The 15,627-nt window shown below is 52.6% G+C and overlaps 13 non-coding genes across 13 annotated transcripts; all 13 read left to right on the forward strand.

Annotated features, from left to right (window-relative positions):
• The first annotated feature begins 237 nt into the window (after positions 1-237).
• On the forward strand, positions 238-356 carry LOC144986448 (5S ribosomal RNA). The gene has a single exon (XR_013650260.1). It is a non-coding gene; the product is annotated as a 5S ribosomal RNA (ribosomal RNA).
• Positions 357-952: 596 nt separating this feature from the next.
• On the forward strand, positions 953-1,071 carry LOC144985363 (5S ribosomal RNA). Its single transcript, XR_013649192.1, has one exon. It is a non-coding gene; the product is annotated as a 5S ribosomal RNA (ribosomal RNA).
• A 591-nt stretch (positions 1,072-1,662) lies between these two features.
• Positions 1,663-1,781, forward strand: LOC144986449 (5S ribosomal RNA). The gene has a single exon (XR_013650261.1). It is a non-coding gene; the product is annotated as a 5S ribosomal RNA (ribosomal RNA).
• Positions 1,782-2,382: 601 nt separating this feature from the next.
• Positions 2,383-2,501, forward strand: LOC144985374 (5S ribosomal RNA). Its single transcript, XR_013649203.1, has one exon. It is a non-coding gene; the product is annotated as a 5S ribosomal RNA (ribosomal RNA).
• A 600-nt stretch (positions 2,502-3,101) lies between these two features.
• LOC144986450 (5S ribosomal RNA) lies at positions 3,102-3,220 on the forward strand. The gene has a single exon (XR_013650262.1). It is a non-coding gene; the product is annotated as a 5S ribosomal RNA (ribosomal RNA).
• A 596-nt stretch (positions 3,221-3,816) lies between these two features.
• On the forward strand, positions 3,817-3,935 carry LOC144985386 (5S ribosomal RNA). Its single transcript, XR_013649215.1, has one exon. It is a non-coding gene; the product is annotated as a 5S ribosomal RNA (ribosomal RNA).
• Positions 3,936-4,526: 591 nt separating this feature from the next.
• LOC144986451 (5S ribosomal RNA) lies at positions 4,527-4,645 on the forward strand. The gene has a single exon (XR_013650263.1). It is a non-coding gene; the product is annotated as a 5S ribosomal RNA (ribosomal RNA).
• Positions 4,646-5,245: 600 nt separating this feature from the next.
• On the forward strand, positions 5,246-5,364 carry LOC144986452 (5S ribosomal RNA). The gene has a single exon (XR_013650264.1). It is a non-coding gene; the product is annotated as a 5S ribosomal RNA (ribosomal RNA).
• A 591-nt stretch (positions 5,365-5,955) lies between these two features.
• LOC144985397 (5S ribosomal RNA) lies at positions 5,956-6,074 on the forward strand. Its single transcript, XR_013649226.1, has one exon. It is a non-coding gene; the product is annotated as a 5S ribosomal RNA (ribosomal RNA).
• A 7,124-nt stretch (positions 6,075-13,198) lies between these two features.
• On the forward strand, positions 13,199-13,317 carry LOC111949014 (5S ribosomal RNA). Its single transcript, XR_002875036.1, has one exon. It is a non-coding gene; the product is annotated as a 5S ribosomal RNA (ribosomal RNA).
• A 605-nt stretch (positions 13,318-13,922) lies between these two features.
• On the forward strand, positions 13,923-14,041 carry LOC144985418 (5S ribosomal RNA). Its single transcript, XR_013649247.1, has one exon. It is a non-coding gene; the product is annotated as a 5S ribosomal RNA (ribosomal RNA).
• A 591-nt stretch (positions 14,042-14,632) lies between these two features.
• LOC144985429 (5S ribosomal RNA) lies at positions 14,633-14,751 on the forward strand. Its single transcript, XR_013649258.1, has one exon. It is a non-coding gene; the product is annotated as a 5S ribosomal RNA (ribosomal RNA).
• A 596-nt stretch (positions 14,752-15,347) lies between these two features.
• LOC144985440 (5S ribosomal RNA) lies at positions 15,348-15,466 on the forward strand. The gene has a single exon (XR_013649269.1). It is a non-coding gene; the product is annotated as a 5S ribosomal RNA (ribosomal RNA).
• The last annotated feature ends 161 nt before the right edge of the window (positions 15,467-15,627 follow it).

Raw genomic sequence — 15,627 nt, forward strand, 5'->3', positions numbered from 1 at the left:
TGCACCCTCTAGAAACGCTGCCGTCTCGGTGACGCGCCCACGCAGGTGTGTGTGTGTGGAAGGCCGCTGTGGCGCACCTGCTGGGGTGAAAGGTCACCGTTTTGGCTGCAGGTGGGTGTGTCCGCTCAGCAGGTGCACCAATCAGTGGCACAGAGTGAGTGGGTGAAGGGGCCGCTGGGAGCAGGCAGGAGTCTGGTGCAGGCAGCGCTTAAAGGGCTCTGCTCCACACAACCCTTCGCTTACGGCCACACCACCCTGAACACGCCCGATCTCGTCCGATCTCGGAAGCTAAGCAGGGTCGGGCCTGGTTAGTACTTGGATGGGAGACCGCCTGGGAATACCAGGTGCTGTAAGTTTTCCGGCTTTTGCTGGCATCCACCAAAGAGAAGGAAAATCACTCACACACCCCCACAAACAGCTTTGGGTACTTTGGTTTCCTTGTCATGCATTTGTGTCTTTGGTTTTTATTTTTCTGACACCACCGTTCTGTGACACATACAGCCACCAGAGAGCGCACCGGCCAGGAAATCAAACACACAGCTTTGGGTTTCTTGCTTTTTCATGTCCTTCTGTGTCTTTCTTTTCTTTTCTTTTCTTTTCTTTTCTTTTTCTTTTTTTTTTTTTTTTTTTTTTCTCTGACATGACCGTCCGGGCTTCATCCAAACTCTTCAGCGAGCTGCAGGGCAGTCAGCGCCGAGGTGCAAATGCACAAGCCTGCACCCTCTAGAAACGCTGCCGTCTCGGTGACGAGCCCACGCAGGTGTGTGTGTGTGGAAGGCCGCTGTGGCGCACCTGCTGGGGTGAAAGGTCACCGTTTTGGCTGCAGGTGGGTGTGTCCGCTCAGCAGGTGCACCAATCAGTGGCACAGAGTGAGTGGGTGAAGGGGCCGCTGGGAGCAGGCAGGAGTCTGGTGCAGGCAGCGCTTAAAGGGCTCTGCTCCACACAACCCTTCGCTTACGGCCATACCACCCTGAACACGCCCGATCTCGTCCGATCTCGGAAGCTAAGCAGGGTCGGGCCTGGTTAGTACTTGGATGGGAGACCGCCTGGGAATACCAGGTGCTGTAAGTTTTCCGGCTTTTGCTGGCATCCACCAAAGAGAAGGAAAATCACTCACACACCCCCACAAACAGCTTTGGGTACTTTGGTTTCCTTGTCATGCATTTGTGTCTTTGGTTTTTATTTTTCTGACACCACCGTTCTGTGACACATACAGCCACCAGAGAGCGCACCGGCCAGGAAATCAAACACACAGCTTTGGGTTTCTTGCTTTTTCATGTCCTTCTGTGTCTTTCTTTTCTTTTCTTTTCTTTTCTTTTTCTTTTTTTTTTTTTTTTTTTTTTCTCTGACATGACCGTCCGGGCTTCATCCAAACTCTTCAGCGAGCTGCAGGGCAGTCAGCGCCGAGGTGCAAATGCACAAGCCTGCACCCTCTAGAAACGCTGCCGTCTCGGTGACGAGCCCACGCAGGTGTGTGTGTGTGGAAGGCCGCTGTGGCGCACCTGCTGGGGTGAAAGGTCACCGTTTTGGCTGCAGGTGGGTGTGTCCGCTCAGCAGGTGCACCAATCAGTGGCACAGAGTGAGTGGGTGAAGGGGCCGCTGGGAGCAGGCAGGAGTCTGGTGCAGGCAGCGCTTAAAGGGCTCTGCTCCACACAACCCTTCGCTTACGGCCACACCACCCTGAACACGCCCGATCTCGTCCGATCTCGGAAGCTAAGCAGGGTCGGGCCTGGTTAGTACTTGGATGGGAGACCGCCTGGGAATACCAGGTGCTGTAAGTTTTCCGGCTTTTGCTGGCATCCACCAAAGAGAAGGAAAATCACTCACACACCCCCACAAACAGCTTTGGGTACTTTGGTTTCCTTGTCATGCATTTGTGTCTTTGGTTTTTATTTTTCTGACACCACCGTTCTGTGACACATACAGCCACCAGAGAGCGCACCGGCCAGGAAATCAAACACACAGCTTTGGGTTTCTTGCTTTTTCATGTCCTTCTGTGTCTTTCTTTTCTTTTCTTTTCTTTTCTTTTCTTTTCTTTTTCTTTTTTTTTTTTTTTTTTTTTTCTCTGACATGACCGTCCGGGCTTCATCCAAACTCTTCAGCGAGCTGCAGGGCAGTCAGCGCCGAGGTGCAAATGCACAAGCCTGCACCCTCTAGAAACGCTGCCGTCTCGGTGACGAGCCCACGCAGGTGTGTGTGTGTGGAAGGCCGCTGTGGCGCACCTGCTGGGGTGAAAGGTCACCGTTTTGGCTGCAGGTGGGTGTGTCCGCTCAGCAGGTGCACCAATCAGTGGCACAGAGTGAGTGGGTGAAGGGGCCGCTGGGAGCAGGCAGGAGTCTGGTGCAGGCAGCGCTTAAAGGGCTCTGCTCCACACAACCCTTCGCTTACGGCCATACCACCCTGAACACGCCCGATCTCGTCCGATCTCGGAAGCTAAGCAGGGTCGGGCCTGGTTAGTACTTGGATGGGAGACCGCCTGGGAATACCAGGTGCTGTAAGTTTTCCGGCTTTTGCTGGCATCCACCAAAGAGAAGGAAAATCACTCACACACCCCCACAAACAGCTTTGGGTACTTTGGTTTCCTTGTCATGCATTTGTGTCTTTGGTTTTTATTTTTCTGACACCACCGTTCTGTGACACATACAGCCACCAGAGAGCGCACCGGCCAGGAAATCAAACACACAGCTTTGGGTTTCTTGCTTTTTCATGTCCTTCTGTGTCTTTCTTTTCTTTTCTTTTCTTTTCTTTTCTTTCTTTTTCTTTTTTTTTTTTTTTTTTTTTTCTCTGACATGACCGTCCGGGCTTCATCCAAACTCTTCAGCGAGCTGCAGGGCAGTCAGCGCCGAGGTGCAAATGCACAAGCCTGCACCCTCTAGAAACGCTGCCGTCTCGGTGACGCGCCCACGCAGGTGTGTGTGTGTGGAAGGCCGCTGTGGCGCACCTGCTGGGGTGAAAGGTCACCGTTTTGGCTGCAGGTGGGTGTGTCCGCTCAGCAGGTGCACCAATCAGTGGCACAGAGTGAGTGGGTGAAGGGGCCGCTGGGAGCAGGCAGGAGTCTGGTGCAGGCAGCGCTTAAAGGGCTCTGCTCCACACAACCCTTCGCTTACGGCCACACCACCCTGAACACGCCCGATCTCGTCCGATCTCGGAAGCTAAGCAGGGTCGGGCCTGGTTAGTACTTGGATGGGAGACCGCCTGGGAATACCAGGTGCTGTAAGTTTTCCGGCTTTTGCTGGCATCCACCAAAGAGAAGGAAAATCACTCACACACCCCCACAAACAGCTTTGGGTACTTTGGTTTCCTTGTCATGCATTTGTGTCTTTGGTTTTTATTTTTCTGACACCACCGTTCTGTGACACATACAGCCACCAGAGAGCGCACCGGCCAGGAAATCAAACACACAGCTTTGGGTTTCTTGCTTTTTCATGTCCTTCTGTGTCTTTCTTTTCTTTTCTTTTCTTTTCTTTTCTTTTTCTTTTTTTTTTTTTTTTTTTTTTCTCTGACATGACCGTCCGGGCTTCATCCAAACTCTTCAGCGAGCTGCAGGGCAGTCAGCGCCGAGGTGCAAATGCACAAGCCTGCACCCTCTAGAAACGCTGCCGTCTCGGTGACGAGCCCACGCAGGTGTGTGTGTGTGGAAGGCCGCTGTGGCGCACCTGCTGGGGTGAAAGGTCACCGTTTTGGCTGCAGGTGGGTGTGTCCGCTCAGCAGGTGCACCAATCAGTGGCACAGAGTGAGTGGGTGAAGGGGCCGCTGGGAGCAGGCAGGAGTCTGGTGCAGGCAGCGCTTAAAGGGCTCTGCTCCACACAACCCTTCGCTTACGGCCATACCACCCTGAACACGCCCGATCTCGTCCGATCTCGGAAGCTAAGCAGGGTCGGGCCTGGTTAGTACTTGGATGGGAGACCGCCTGGGAATACCAGGTGCTGTAAGTTTTCCGGCTTTTGCTGGCATCCACCAAAGAGAAGGAAAATCACTCACACACCCCCACAAACAGCTTTGGGTACTTTGGTTTCCTTGTCATGCATTTGTGTCTTTGGTTTTTATTTTTCTGACACCACCGTTCTGTGACACATACAGCCACCAGAGAGCGCACCGGCCAGGAAATCAAACACACAGCTTTGGGTTTCTTGCTTTTTCATGTCCTTCTGTGTCTTTCTTTTCTTTTCTTTTCTTTTCTTTTTCTTTTTTTTTTTTTTTTTTTTTTCTCTGACATGACCGTCCGGGCTTCATCCAAACTCTTCAGCGAGCTGCAGGGCAGTCAGCGCCGAGGTGCAAATGCACAAGCCTGCACCCTCTAGAAACGCTGCCGTCTCGGTGACGAGCCCACGCAGGTGTGTGTGTGTGGAAGGCCGCTGTGGCGCACCTGCTGGGGTGAAAGGTCACCGTTTTGGCTGCAGGTGGGTGTGTCCGCTCAGCAGGTGCACCAATCAGTGGCACAGAGTGAGTGGGTGAAGGGGCCGCTGGGAGCAGGCAGGAGTCTGGTGCAGGCAGCGCTTAAAGGGCTCTGCTCCACACAACCCTTCGCTTACGGCCACACCACCCTGAACACGCCCGATCTCGTCCGATCTCGGAAGCTAAGCAGGGTCGGGCCTGGTTAGTACTTGGATGGGAGACCGCCTGGGAATACCAGGTGCTGTAAGTTTTCCGGCTTTTGCTGGCATCCACCAAAGAGAAGGAAAATCACTCACACACCCCCACAAACAGCTTTGGGTACTTTGGTTTCCTTGTCATGCATTTGTGTCTTTGGTTTTTATTTTTCTGACACCACCGTTCTGTGACACATACAGCCACCAGAGAGCGCACCGGCCAGGAAATCAAACACACAGCTTTGGGTTTCTTGCTTTTTCATGTCCTTCTGTGTCTTTCTTTTCTTTTCTTTTCTTTTCTTTTCTTTCTTTTTCTTTTTTTTTTTTTTTTTTTTTTCTCTGACATGACCGTCCGGGCTTCATCCAAACTCTTCAGCGAGCTGCAGGGCAGTCAGCGCCGAGGTGCAAATGCACAAGCCTGCACCCTCTAGAAACGCTGCCGTCTCGGTGACGCGCCCACGCAGGTGTGTGTGTGTGGAAGGCCGCTGTGGCGCACCTGCTGGGGTGAAAGGTCACCGTTTTGGCTGCAGGTGGGTGTGTCCGCTCAGCAGGTGCACCAATCAGTGGCACAGAGTGAGTGGGTGAAGGGGCCGCTGGGAGCAGGCAGGAGTCTGGTGCAGGCAGCGCTTAAAGGGCTCTGCTCCACACAACCCTTCGCTTACGGCCACACCACCCTGAACACGCCCGATCTCGTCCGATCTCGGAAGCTAAGCAGGGTCGGGCCTGGTTAGTACTTGGATGGGAGACCGCCTGGGAATACCAGGTGCTGTAAGTTTTCCGGCTTTTGCTGGCATCCACCAAAGAGAAGGAAAATCACTCACACACCCCCACAAACAGCTTTGGGTACTTTGGTTTCCTTGTCATGCATTTGTGTCTTTGGTTTTTATTTTTCTGACACCACCGTTCTGTGACACATACAGCCACCAGAGAGCGCACCGGCCAGGAAATCAAACACACAGCTTTGGGTTTCTTGCTTTTTCATGTCCTTCTGTGTCTTTCTTTTCTTTTCTTTTCTTTTCTTTTTCTTTTTTTTTTTTTTTTTTTTTTCTCTGACATGACCGTCCGGGCTTCATCCAAACTCTTCAGCGAGCTGCAGGGCAGTCAGCGCCGAGGTGCAAATGCACAAGCCTGCACCCTCTAGAAACGCTGCCGTCTCGGTGACGAGCCCACGCAGGTGTGTGTGTGTGGAAGGCCGCTGTGGCGCACCTGCTGGGGTGAAAGGTCACCGTTTTGGCTGCAGGTGGGTGTGTCCGCTCAGCAGGTGCACCAATCAGTGGCACAGAGTGAGTGGGTGAAGGGGCCGCTGGGAGCAGGCAGGAGTCTGGTGCAGGCAGCGCTTAAAGGGCTCTGCTCCACACAACCCTTCGCTTACGGCCATACCACCCTGAACACGCCCGATCTCGTCCGATCTCGGAAGCTAAGCAGGGTCGGGCCTGGTTAGTACTTGGATGGGAGACCGCCTGGGAATACCAGGTGCTGTAAGTTTTCCGGCTTTTGCTGGCATCCACCAAAGAGAAGGAAAATCACTCACACACCCCCACAAACAGCTTTGGGTACTTTGGTTTCCTTGTCATGCATTTGTGTCTTTGGTTTTTATTTTTCTGACACCACCGTTCTGTGACACATACAGCCACCAGAGAGCGCACCGGCCAGGAAATCAAACACACAGCTTTGGGTTTCTTGCTTTTTCATGTCCTTCTGTGTCTTTCTTTTCTTTTCTTTTCTTTTCTTTTCTTTTCTTTTTCTTTATTATTTTTTTTTTTTTTTCTCTGACATGACCGTCCGGGCTTCATCCAAACTCTTCAGCGAGCTGCAGGGCAGTCAGCGCCGAGGTGCAAATGCACGAGCCTGCACCCTCTAGAAACGCTGCCGTCTCGGTGACGAGCCCACGCAGGTGTGTGTGTGTGGAAGGCCGCTGTGGCGCACCTGCTGGGGTGAAAGGTCACCGTTTTGGCTGCAGGTGGGTGTGTCCGCTCAGCAGGTGCACCAATCAGTGGCACAGAGTGAGTGGGTGAAGGGGCCGCTGGGAGCAGGCAGGAGTCTGGTGCAGGCAGCGCTTAAAGGGCTCTGCTCCACACAACCCTTCGCTTACGGCCATACCACCCTGAACACGCATGCGCGAGTGCAGGAGGGTGTGACGTTGGTGACTGGAGTGTTCGGAGGATTGGTGAGCTTTTCGGCGTGTGTTTGGTGTGTCTGCTTTGTGTTTGTTTCTTTCTTTGTATTGTTTTTTTTTTCCTTTTTCCCTTATCTGTCTGCGTCTGGCTTTTCTCTCTGTGTGTGTGAGTGTGTGTGTGCGCTTTTCTCCTGCTCCCCACAGTCTTATGGCTGTTGGGGAGTTACTTTTCAGTCTCTTTTCTTTTTCTCCCTCTTTCTGCACAGTTTTTTCTTTCACTTTCACGGGGTTTTTCCCCCCCCCGTCTTGGGAGCATGGCTTCTGCGGGGGGGAGCTCTTCGGGTGATGGGCTGGGGTCTTTTTCCTCGAAGGGTGTGAGGAATGTGGGGAATGTGAAAGCGGCGTCCTCATTAGCTGCAGGTGCGGCGGCGCGGTCCGCTTCTGTTGCTACGGGGGGGGTGGAGAGATCACAGAGGGTGGATGGAGGAGAAACTTCGTCAATCAGGTATGAAAGGGATCTCACGATTCATGTGGAGCTGGTAGGTGAGGATCCTGTATCCGTGAGTGAACTGCTTCGGTACAGCAGGTTGCTCTGTGGGGGCGTGGTGGCGTGTCGTTCTGTGGGGCAAAAGCGATATGAATTGACGATGTCGAATGCGGTGGGGAGGGACAAACTATTGGATGGATTTAAAATTGGAAACACGACTGTGCAGGGGAGGAGCATCTCTAACGATGAGCTGGTAGTGTCTTTCCTGGGGCTGCCGGCGTATGTGACGGATGAAGAAATCTTGGAGAAGTTGGAGGGATGGAGAGTATCGGCGGTGTCTCCGATCAAACGGAGGATGTGGCCGGGCACTAGCGTGGCTGATGGGACGCGTTTTGTAAAAGTGAAATTTAATGAAAGCGTCCAGTCTTTGCCTTATTCGGCGAAATTTAACACGGCCACGGGACCAGAATTTTTTCGTGTCATCCACGATAAACAGGTGAAGGTCTGCAGGATCTGCATAAAACCGGGGCACATTGTCAGAGATTGCCCGGACTTTTTATGTAACAAGTGCGGCGTTCAGGGGCATTACGCCCGGGAATGTGTGTCTTCGATCCAGAAGTGTGCTGTCTGCCTCAACATGAAGGAGAACTGTGTGTGTCTAGGTGCCGCTGAGGAGACCGTGGCCTCTGATGTGAGTGACAGTGCGCGTGACAGCGCTTCGGAGGAAGACCTGTCTGACTCCGTGTCTGACGGACGCGTGTCTGCCGCGCGCCACAGCGCCGCTGCGGCGGGGCTTTCATCCACTGACGGAGGGGACGCTCTCGGACGGCAGGCGGAGGCGGGAAGCCCGGACCTGCTCCGAGCAACGGAGGTGTCAGAGGCGCACCGTTTGTCGACAGACGCGTTTCCCGTGAGGGAGGGTGAGCAGCACCCACAAATTGCCGCTACTCCCATCCGGGCGGGGGGGGGCCCACGGAGCTGGTCCTGCCCCGATACCGTCTGGACCCGTGACGGGGGGAGCGCAGCACAAGAACGATGGCTCTGCCCCTGACCGGGCGGGGGGGGCCCACATAGTTGGTCCTACCCTGGTGACATCTGAACCCGTGGAGGGGGGGGCACAGCGGAGGAGCGCTGGCTCTGCCCTGGCCAGGGAGGGAGAGGCTGCGAACCTCTTCCAGACGACTGCCTTTTTGTCCCCTCGCGTCGTGAATCCCTCTGGGAATGTTGTGGGTGTGACGGATGATGAAGTGACAGGCTCTGATATGGAGGTCGACGTGCTTGCGCGTCCACAGAGGAGGTCACGGTCTCAGGGGAGCAGGAGGGGATCGAGGCAGCATAAGCAGAAGAAGACCTAGGTGTGATGTCCTTTTTAGTCTATTTCCTCATGATTAAACTCCTCAGCCTAAACATCAGAGGAGTTTGTGGGATGGACAAGGTGTCAGAAATCCTGAATGAACCCTGTGACATCCTTTGTCTACAAGAGGTGAGGTGGGATGCTGAGACCTGTGCTGCAGCTGAAAAGCTGTGGGGGGGCTCCGTCTTTTATGCAGTGGGTCCTTTGCGCTCTGCTGGGGTCGCTGTTTTCTTCAGGTCCGGGGTCTTTGACAGTGTGAACCTTCGGGTGGCAGATCCTGCAGGCCGTAAACTCATTGTGGAGTTTGAATGGGCGAGACGGAAGATGAGATTATTAAATCTATATGCTTCTAATGTTGAGAAGGAAAGAAAGATTTTTTTCCGTTCTCTCCGGCCCTTTGTGACGGAGGATTCACTCCTAGTGGGAGATTTGAATACGGTTCTGTCGCCAGCTGATGTTTCAGTGCGGAATGTTTTCAAGACAGATTTTGGACGGCAAGAACTTATCTCTGTCATGATGGACTACAACCTCGTCGACGTGTGGAGGCTGTTAAACCCTGGGAGGAGGGTTTTTTCCAGGAGGCAGATGGTGATGGGTGTCCTGAAGCAGTCTAGGATAGACCATGTCTTTTCTGCTGGAGGGGTGACACGTTTGGTTGACAGCGTTGCGTATCGTCCAAATGTGTGGAGCGATCACTCATGGGTGGAGGTGGTGCTTGACACGGTGGGTGCTAGGAAGGGTGGAGGTCTATGGATTTTAAATAACAGTGTTTTGGGTGAGGAAGGGTATCGCAGAAAGATTAAAACTTTACTGGGGTATTACAGGGATCAGATGGAAGATGACGTGGACTTCTTTTCTTGGTGGGAGGAATTGAAGGTCCGGATCCGGTTATCGACTATGGCATATTGCAAAAAAAGGAAGTGGAAGGCTCTGGAGGAGGAGAGGGACGTTAGGGCGATTCTGGAAAAAGAGGCAACCCTACTTGCGGATGACCCAGACCGTGATGTTACAGTTTATGAGGCTGCCCTGGCTCGGCTGAAGGGTTTTCAGGAGGAGAAGTGCAGGGCGGCTGCATTGAGAGCTAGGGTGAGGGACTTTGTGGAGGGTGAGAGGTCCTCGGCTTTCTTTCTGGGTTTAGAAAAAAAAAAGCAAGGCAGGTCCATCATCACGGCGCTGTACGACGCTGGAGGGAACGTGTGTACAGAGACAGATGAAATTCTGACTGTAGTGGAGAATTTTTATAAGGGCCTGTTTAATGGTGGTGGTAGTGATGAACATGCCGTGGAGGCCTGCGTGGGAGTTCTGACTGCCAGGGTGGGGGATGAGGATAAGACTGCATGTGATGCGGACATTACGGTGGAGGAGATCAGGAGAGCCATTGACAGACAAAACAGAAATAAATCTCCTGGTGCCGATGGTCTGACCGCTGAATTTTATCAATGTTTTCGGGATGACCTGGTGCCCCTTCTATCTAGGATGTTTGGTTCTTTCTGCCTGGGGCGACTGCCAACGCCCTCTTTTTGTTTAGGGACTGTTAAACTGCTGTTCAAAAATAAGGGTGACAGGGCGGACCTTGATAATTACAGGCCTATCACCTTGTTGAATACAGATTACAAAATCTTGACATCGGTGTTGGCTGAAAGGTTGAGGGAAGTGCTCCCCTCAATTTTGGGGTCTTCGCAGGCGTATGGGGTTCAGGGGAGACAGATAACGGACACGGTTCTTTCTCTTCTCTGCACGGTGGAGCATATGGAACGGTCGGGGGGATTTTTCTTAAATGTTGATTTTAGCAAAGCGTTTGATCGGGTGGAGCACGGGTTTTTGTGGAGGGTGTTAGATCGTTTTGGTTTTGGGGAACTTTTTATCTCTCGGATACGGGCACTTTATACCTCCGCTAGCAGTAAGGTGTTGTGCAATGGACATTCTACCGGCGTCTTCAGTATAACTCGGTCGATACGACAGGGCTGCCCGTTGTCGGCCATGTTGTTCAGCATCGCGGTGGAACCCCTGGCGGGCATGATTTCTGCTGATAACAGTGTTCGGGGTGTGGTCACGCCTGCGGGGAGGGAAATTAAAATCCTAGCGTATGCGGATGACACGAGCCTTGTGTTGAATGATGAGGCCAGTGTTGATGGGGCCTTGCGACAACTTCAGGCGTACTGTCGAGCCTCGGGCGCTAAGGTGAATGTCCACAAGTCTGAGATTTTCTTTTTGGGCTGCAGGGTCGACACGGTGAATAGATGGGGGTTTCGAGAGGCCACAGCTGGGGTTAGGGTGTTGGGGGTCTGGTTGGCCAGAACCCCTAGGGACACCATCCATCAAAACTGGACTGCGCTGGTGAAAAACCTGGCTCAGGTGTTGGCGTTGTGGAAAATGAGAAGGTTGACCCTGAGGGGTAAGGTCACGGTTTTGAATTCTCTGATCTTTTCGAAGATTAACTACGTGCTGTCTATCCTGCCCTTTCCTGTGCATTTCCAGACGCGCATCAATGAGTTGTTGTCTCTTTTCTTGTGGGGGTCGAGAGCGAACCAAATATCCAGGCTGACGCTGTCTCGGAATATTCAAGAGGGTGGGCTGGGTCTGGTGGAGTTGGGCGCCAGGAAGAAGGCTTTGCGCCTGAGACTGGTGGCCCGTCTCTTGGACCCGAGTCAAGTCCCTCACTGGAAGGATTATCTGGAGGATGACTTCTCTAGGCTTTTTCGACCTGGCCTTGCGGTATTCTGCCAGAGACGTCCGATGACGGCCTTTCAGGAATTGAGCCCTCTTTCCATAGAGCTGTTGTCGGCGTGGCATTCAGCTAGTGGTCTTGTAGTTCAATCCGTCTCCACCCCGTACCAGGTTTTGCATCAGCCACTGTTCCATAACGCGGTGCTCACACATGGGAGGCTTCCCCTCCAGTGTAGACTTCTGGAGGGAAGTGGTTGTCTCCTGGTGGGTGATATCATGGTTGGTGGGAGGCTGTGTGCGGTTACTGACGTTCTTTTGAGGTTTTGTGGTGGTATGACTCAGGGTGAGCGGTGGAGGGTGAAGCGGGGTTTTGCCCGGATCTCTTCCTCTGTTCCCCTGAGGTGGTTGGTTATTGTCAGGAGGGGTGGGCCTGTGCTGCAAGAGGCCAGTTTCTGTTTTCAGTTCTTGCAGGGTGGAGTGCCGGTTGCCGTGCAGTCTATAGCGACAAAGACCTGGTACCGGGCGATGCTCACCCTGGAGACCAAGGTCCCTGCGGCGGAAAGAGCATGGGGAGCAGTGTTTCCGGGTAAGGACCCTGCGAGTATTTGGAGGAGTCTGAAAGGGAGTATTTTCCCTCATTCAGTGTGGAATATGGATTTCAGGCTACGCCATAGAAAAATATATTCCAGTGTGGTTCTTCATCAGATTGATAAAGAACTGTATGATAGGACTTGTCCCGTCTGTGGCTATGTCCCTGAAACACTGGAACACATGTTTCTGGATTGTCTGGTTGTGAGGCCTTTCTGGCAGAGACTACGAGCGGCGCTGAAAGCCGGATGTTCCTTGGAGTGGGGCGTGGAGGAAGACTGGCAGTGGGCCTCGCTGTTCGGGATACCGAAAGAGGAGAGACGATCAGGATGGAAGGCGGCTGATTTACTTTTGGCGCTTGGCCGTTTTGCCATTTATCAGGCCAGGAACCTGCGACTTAAGGAAGGGCGTTCGATGGACCGATGGAGTTGTGTGAAGAGGATGTTGGGGGGACATCTACTGACGCTCGAGAAAGCGGACCCTGATGGAATGTGGCGGAGTGCTGAAATGACCAAGATTTTTTCTTGTGTGTACATGATGTAGTTTTAAGTTTAGTTTTGTGTTACTTTGGGATCTGTATTTTCTGCTTTGCAGGTCTGTTGTAGTTTTTGACTTTCTTTTGAATCTCCATCTGTAATGTTGTGATTGTTTCTTTTGTAAATATTTTAATTTCCTTTATAAATAAAAAAAAAAAAAAAAAAAAACACGCCCGATCTCGTCCGATCTCGGAAGCTAAGCAGGGTCGGGCCTGGTTAGTACTTGGATGGGAGACCGCCTGGGAATACCAGGTGCTGTAAGTTTTCCGGCTTTTGCTGGCATCCACCAAAGAGAAGGAAAATCACTCACACACCCCCACAAACAGCTTTGGGTACTTTGGTTTCCTTGTCATGCATTTGTGTCTTTGGTTTTTATTTTTCTGACACCACCGTTCTGTGACACATACAGCCACCAGAGAGCGCACCGGCCAGGAAATCAAACACACAGCTTTGGGTTTCTTGCTTTTTCATGTCCTTCTGTGTCTTTCTTTTCTTTTCTTTTCTTTTCTTTTCTTTTCTTTTCTTTTTTTTTTTTTTTTTTTCTCTGACATGACCGTCCGGGCTTCATCCAAACTCTTCAGCGAGCTGCAGGGCAGTCAGCGCCGAGGTGCAAATGCACAAGCCTGCACCCTCTAGAAACGCTGCCGTCTCGGTGACGAGCCCACGCAGGTGTGTGTGTGTGGAAGGCCGCTGTGGCGCACCTGCTGGGGTGAAAGGTCACCGTTTTGGCTGCAGGTGGGTGTGTCCGCTCAGCAGGTGCACCAATCAGTGGCACAGAGTGAACGGGGGAAGGGGCCGCTGGGAGCAGGCAGGAGTCTGGTGCAGGCAGCGCTTAAATGGCTCTGCTCCACACAACCCTTCGCTTACGGCCATACCACCCTGAACACGCCCGATCTCGTCCGATCTCGGAAGCTAAGCAGGGTCGGGCCTGGTTAGTACTTGGATGGGAGACCGCCTGGGAATACCAGGTGCTGTAAGTTTTCCGGCTTTTGCTGGCATCCACCAAAGAGAAGGAAAATCACTCACACACCCCCACAAACAGCTTTGGGTACTTTGGTTTCCTTGTCATGCATTTGTGTCTTTGGTTTTTATTTTTCTGACACCACCGTTCTGTGACACATACAGCCACCAGAGAGCGCACCGGCCAGGAAATCAAACACACAGCTTTGGGTTTCTTGCTTTTTCATGTCCTTCTGTGTCTTTCTTTTCTTTTCTTTTCTTTTCTTTTCTTTTCTTTTTCTTTTTTTTTTTTTTTTTTTTTTTTTTCTCTGACATGACCGTCCGGGCTTCATCCAAACTCTTCAGCGAGCTGCAGGGCAGTCAGCGCCGAGGTGCAAATGCACGAGCCTGCACCCTCTAGAAACGCTGCCGTCTCGGTGACGAGCCCACGCAGGTGTGTGTGTGTGGAAGGCCGCTGTGGCGCACCTGCTGGGGTGAAAGGTCACCGTTTTGGCTGCAGGTGGGTGTGTCCGCTCAGCAGGTGCACCAATCAGTGGCACAGAGTGAGTGGGTGAAGGGGCCGCTGGGAGCAGGCAGGAGTCTGGTGCAGGCAGCGCTTAAAGGGCTCTGCTCCACACAACCCTTCGCTTACGGCCATACCACCCTGAACACGCCCGATCTCGTCCGATCTCGGAAGCTAAGCAGGGTCGGGCCTGGTTAGTACTTGGATGGGAGACCGCCTGGGAATACCAGGTGCTGTAAGTTTTCCGGCTTTTGCTGGCATCCACCAAAGAGAAGGAAAATCACTCACACACCCCCACAAACAGCTTTGGGTACTTTGGTTTCCTTGTCATGCATTTGTGTCTTTGGTTTTTATTTTTCTGACACCACCGTTCTGTGACACATACAGCCACCAGAGAGCGCACCGGCCAGGAAATCAAACACACAGCTTTGGGTTTCTTGCTTTTTCATGTCCTTCTGTGTCTTTCTTTTCTTTTCTTTTCTTTCTTTTTCTTTTTTTTTTTTTTTTTTTTTTTCTCTGACATGACCGTCCGGGCTTCATCCAAACTCTTCAGCGAGCTGCAGGGCAGTCAGCGCCGAGGTGCAAATGCACGAGCCTGCACCCTCTAGAAACGCTGCCGTCTCGGTGACGAGCCCACGCAGGTGTGTGTGTGTGGAAGGCCGCTGTGGCGCACCTGCTGGGGTGAAAGGTCACCGTTTTGGCTGCAGGTGGGTGTGTCCGCTCAGCAGGTGCACCAATCAGTGGCACAGAGTGAGTGGGTGAAGGGGCCGCTGGGAGCAGGCAGGAGTCTGGTGCAGGCAGCGCTTAAAGGGCTCTGCTCCACACAACCCTTCGCTTACGGCCATACCACCCTGAACACGCCCGATCTCGTCCGATCTCGGAAGCTAAGCAGGGTCGGGCCTGGTTAGTACTTGGATGGGAGACCGCCTGGGAATACCAGGTGCTGTAAGTTTTCCGGCTTTTGCTGGCATCCACCAAAGAGAAGGAAAATCACTCACACACCCCCACAAACAGCTTTGGGTACTTTGGTTTCCTTGTCATGCATTTGTGTCTTTGGTTTTTATTTTTCTGACACCACCGTTCTGTGACACATACAGCCACCAGAGAGCGCACCGGCCAGGAAATCAAACACACAGCTTTGGGTTTCTTGCTTTTTCATGTCCTTCTGTGTCTTTCTTTTCTTTTCTTTTCTTTTCTTTTCTTTTTCTTTATTTATTTTTTTTTTTTTTCTCTGACATGACCGTCCGGGCTTCATCCAAACTCTTCAGCGAGCTGCAGGGCAGTCAGCGCCGAGGTGCAAATGCACAAGCCTGCACCCTCTAGAAACGCTGCCGTCTCGGTGACGAGCCCACGCAGGTGTGTGTGTGTGGAAGGCCGCTGTGGCGCACCTGCTGGGGTGAAAGGTCACCGTTTTGGCTGCAGGTGGGTGTGTCCGCTCAGCAGGTGCACCAATCAGTGGCACAGAGTGAGTGGGTGAAGGGGCCGCTGGGAGCAGGCAGGAGTCTGGTGCAGGCAGCGCTTAAAGGGCTCTGCTCCACACAACCCTTCGCTTACGGCCATACCACCCTGAACACGCCCGATCTCGTCCGATCTCGGAAGCTAAGCAGGGTCGGGCCTGGTTAGTACTTGGATGGGAGACCGCCTGGGAATACCAGGTGCTGTAAGTTTTCCGGCTTTTGCTGGCATCCACCAAAGAGAAGGAAAATCACTCACACACCCCCACAAACAGCTTTGGGTACTTTGGTTTCCTTGTCATGCATTTGTGTCTTTGGTTTTTATTTTTCTGACACCACCGTTCTGTGACACATACAGCCACCAGAGAGCGCAC

This window comes from Oryzias latipes, chromosome 16 (assembly GCF_053564925.1).
Source record: "Oryzias latipes strain Hd-rR chromosome 16, Olatipes_Hd-rR_3.1".
Classification (NCBI taxonomy): domain Eukaryota; kingdom Metazoa; phylum Chordata; class Actinopteri; order Beloniformes; family Adrianichthyidae; genus Oryzias; species Oryzias latipes.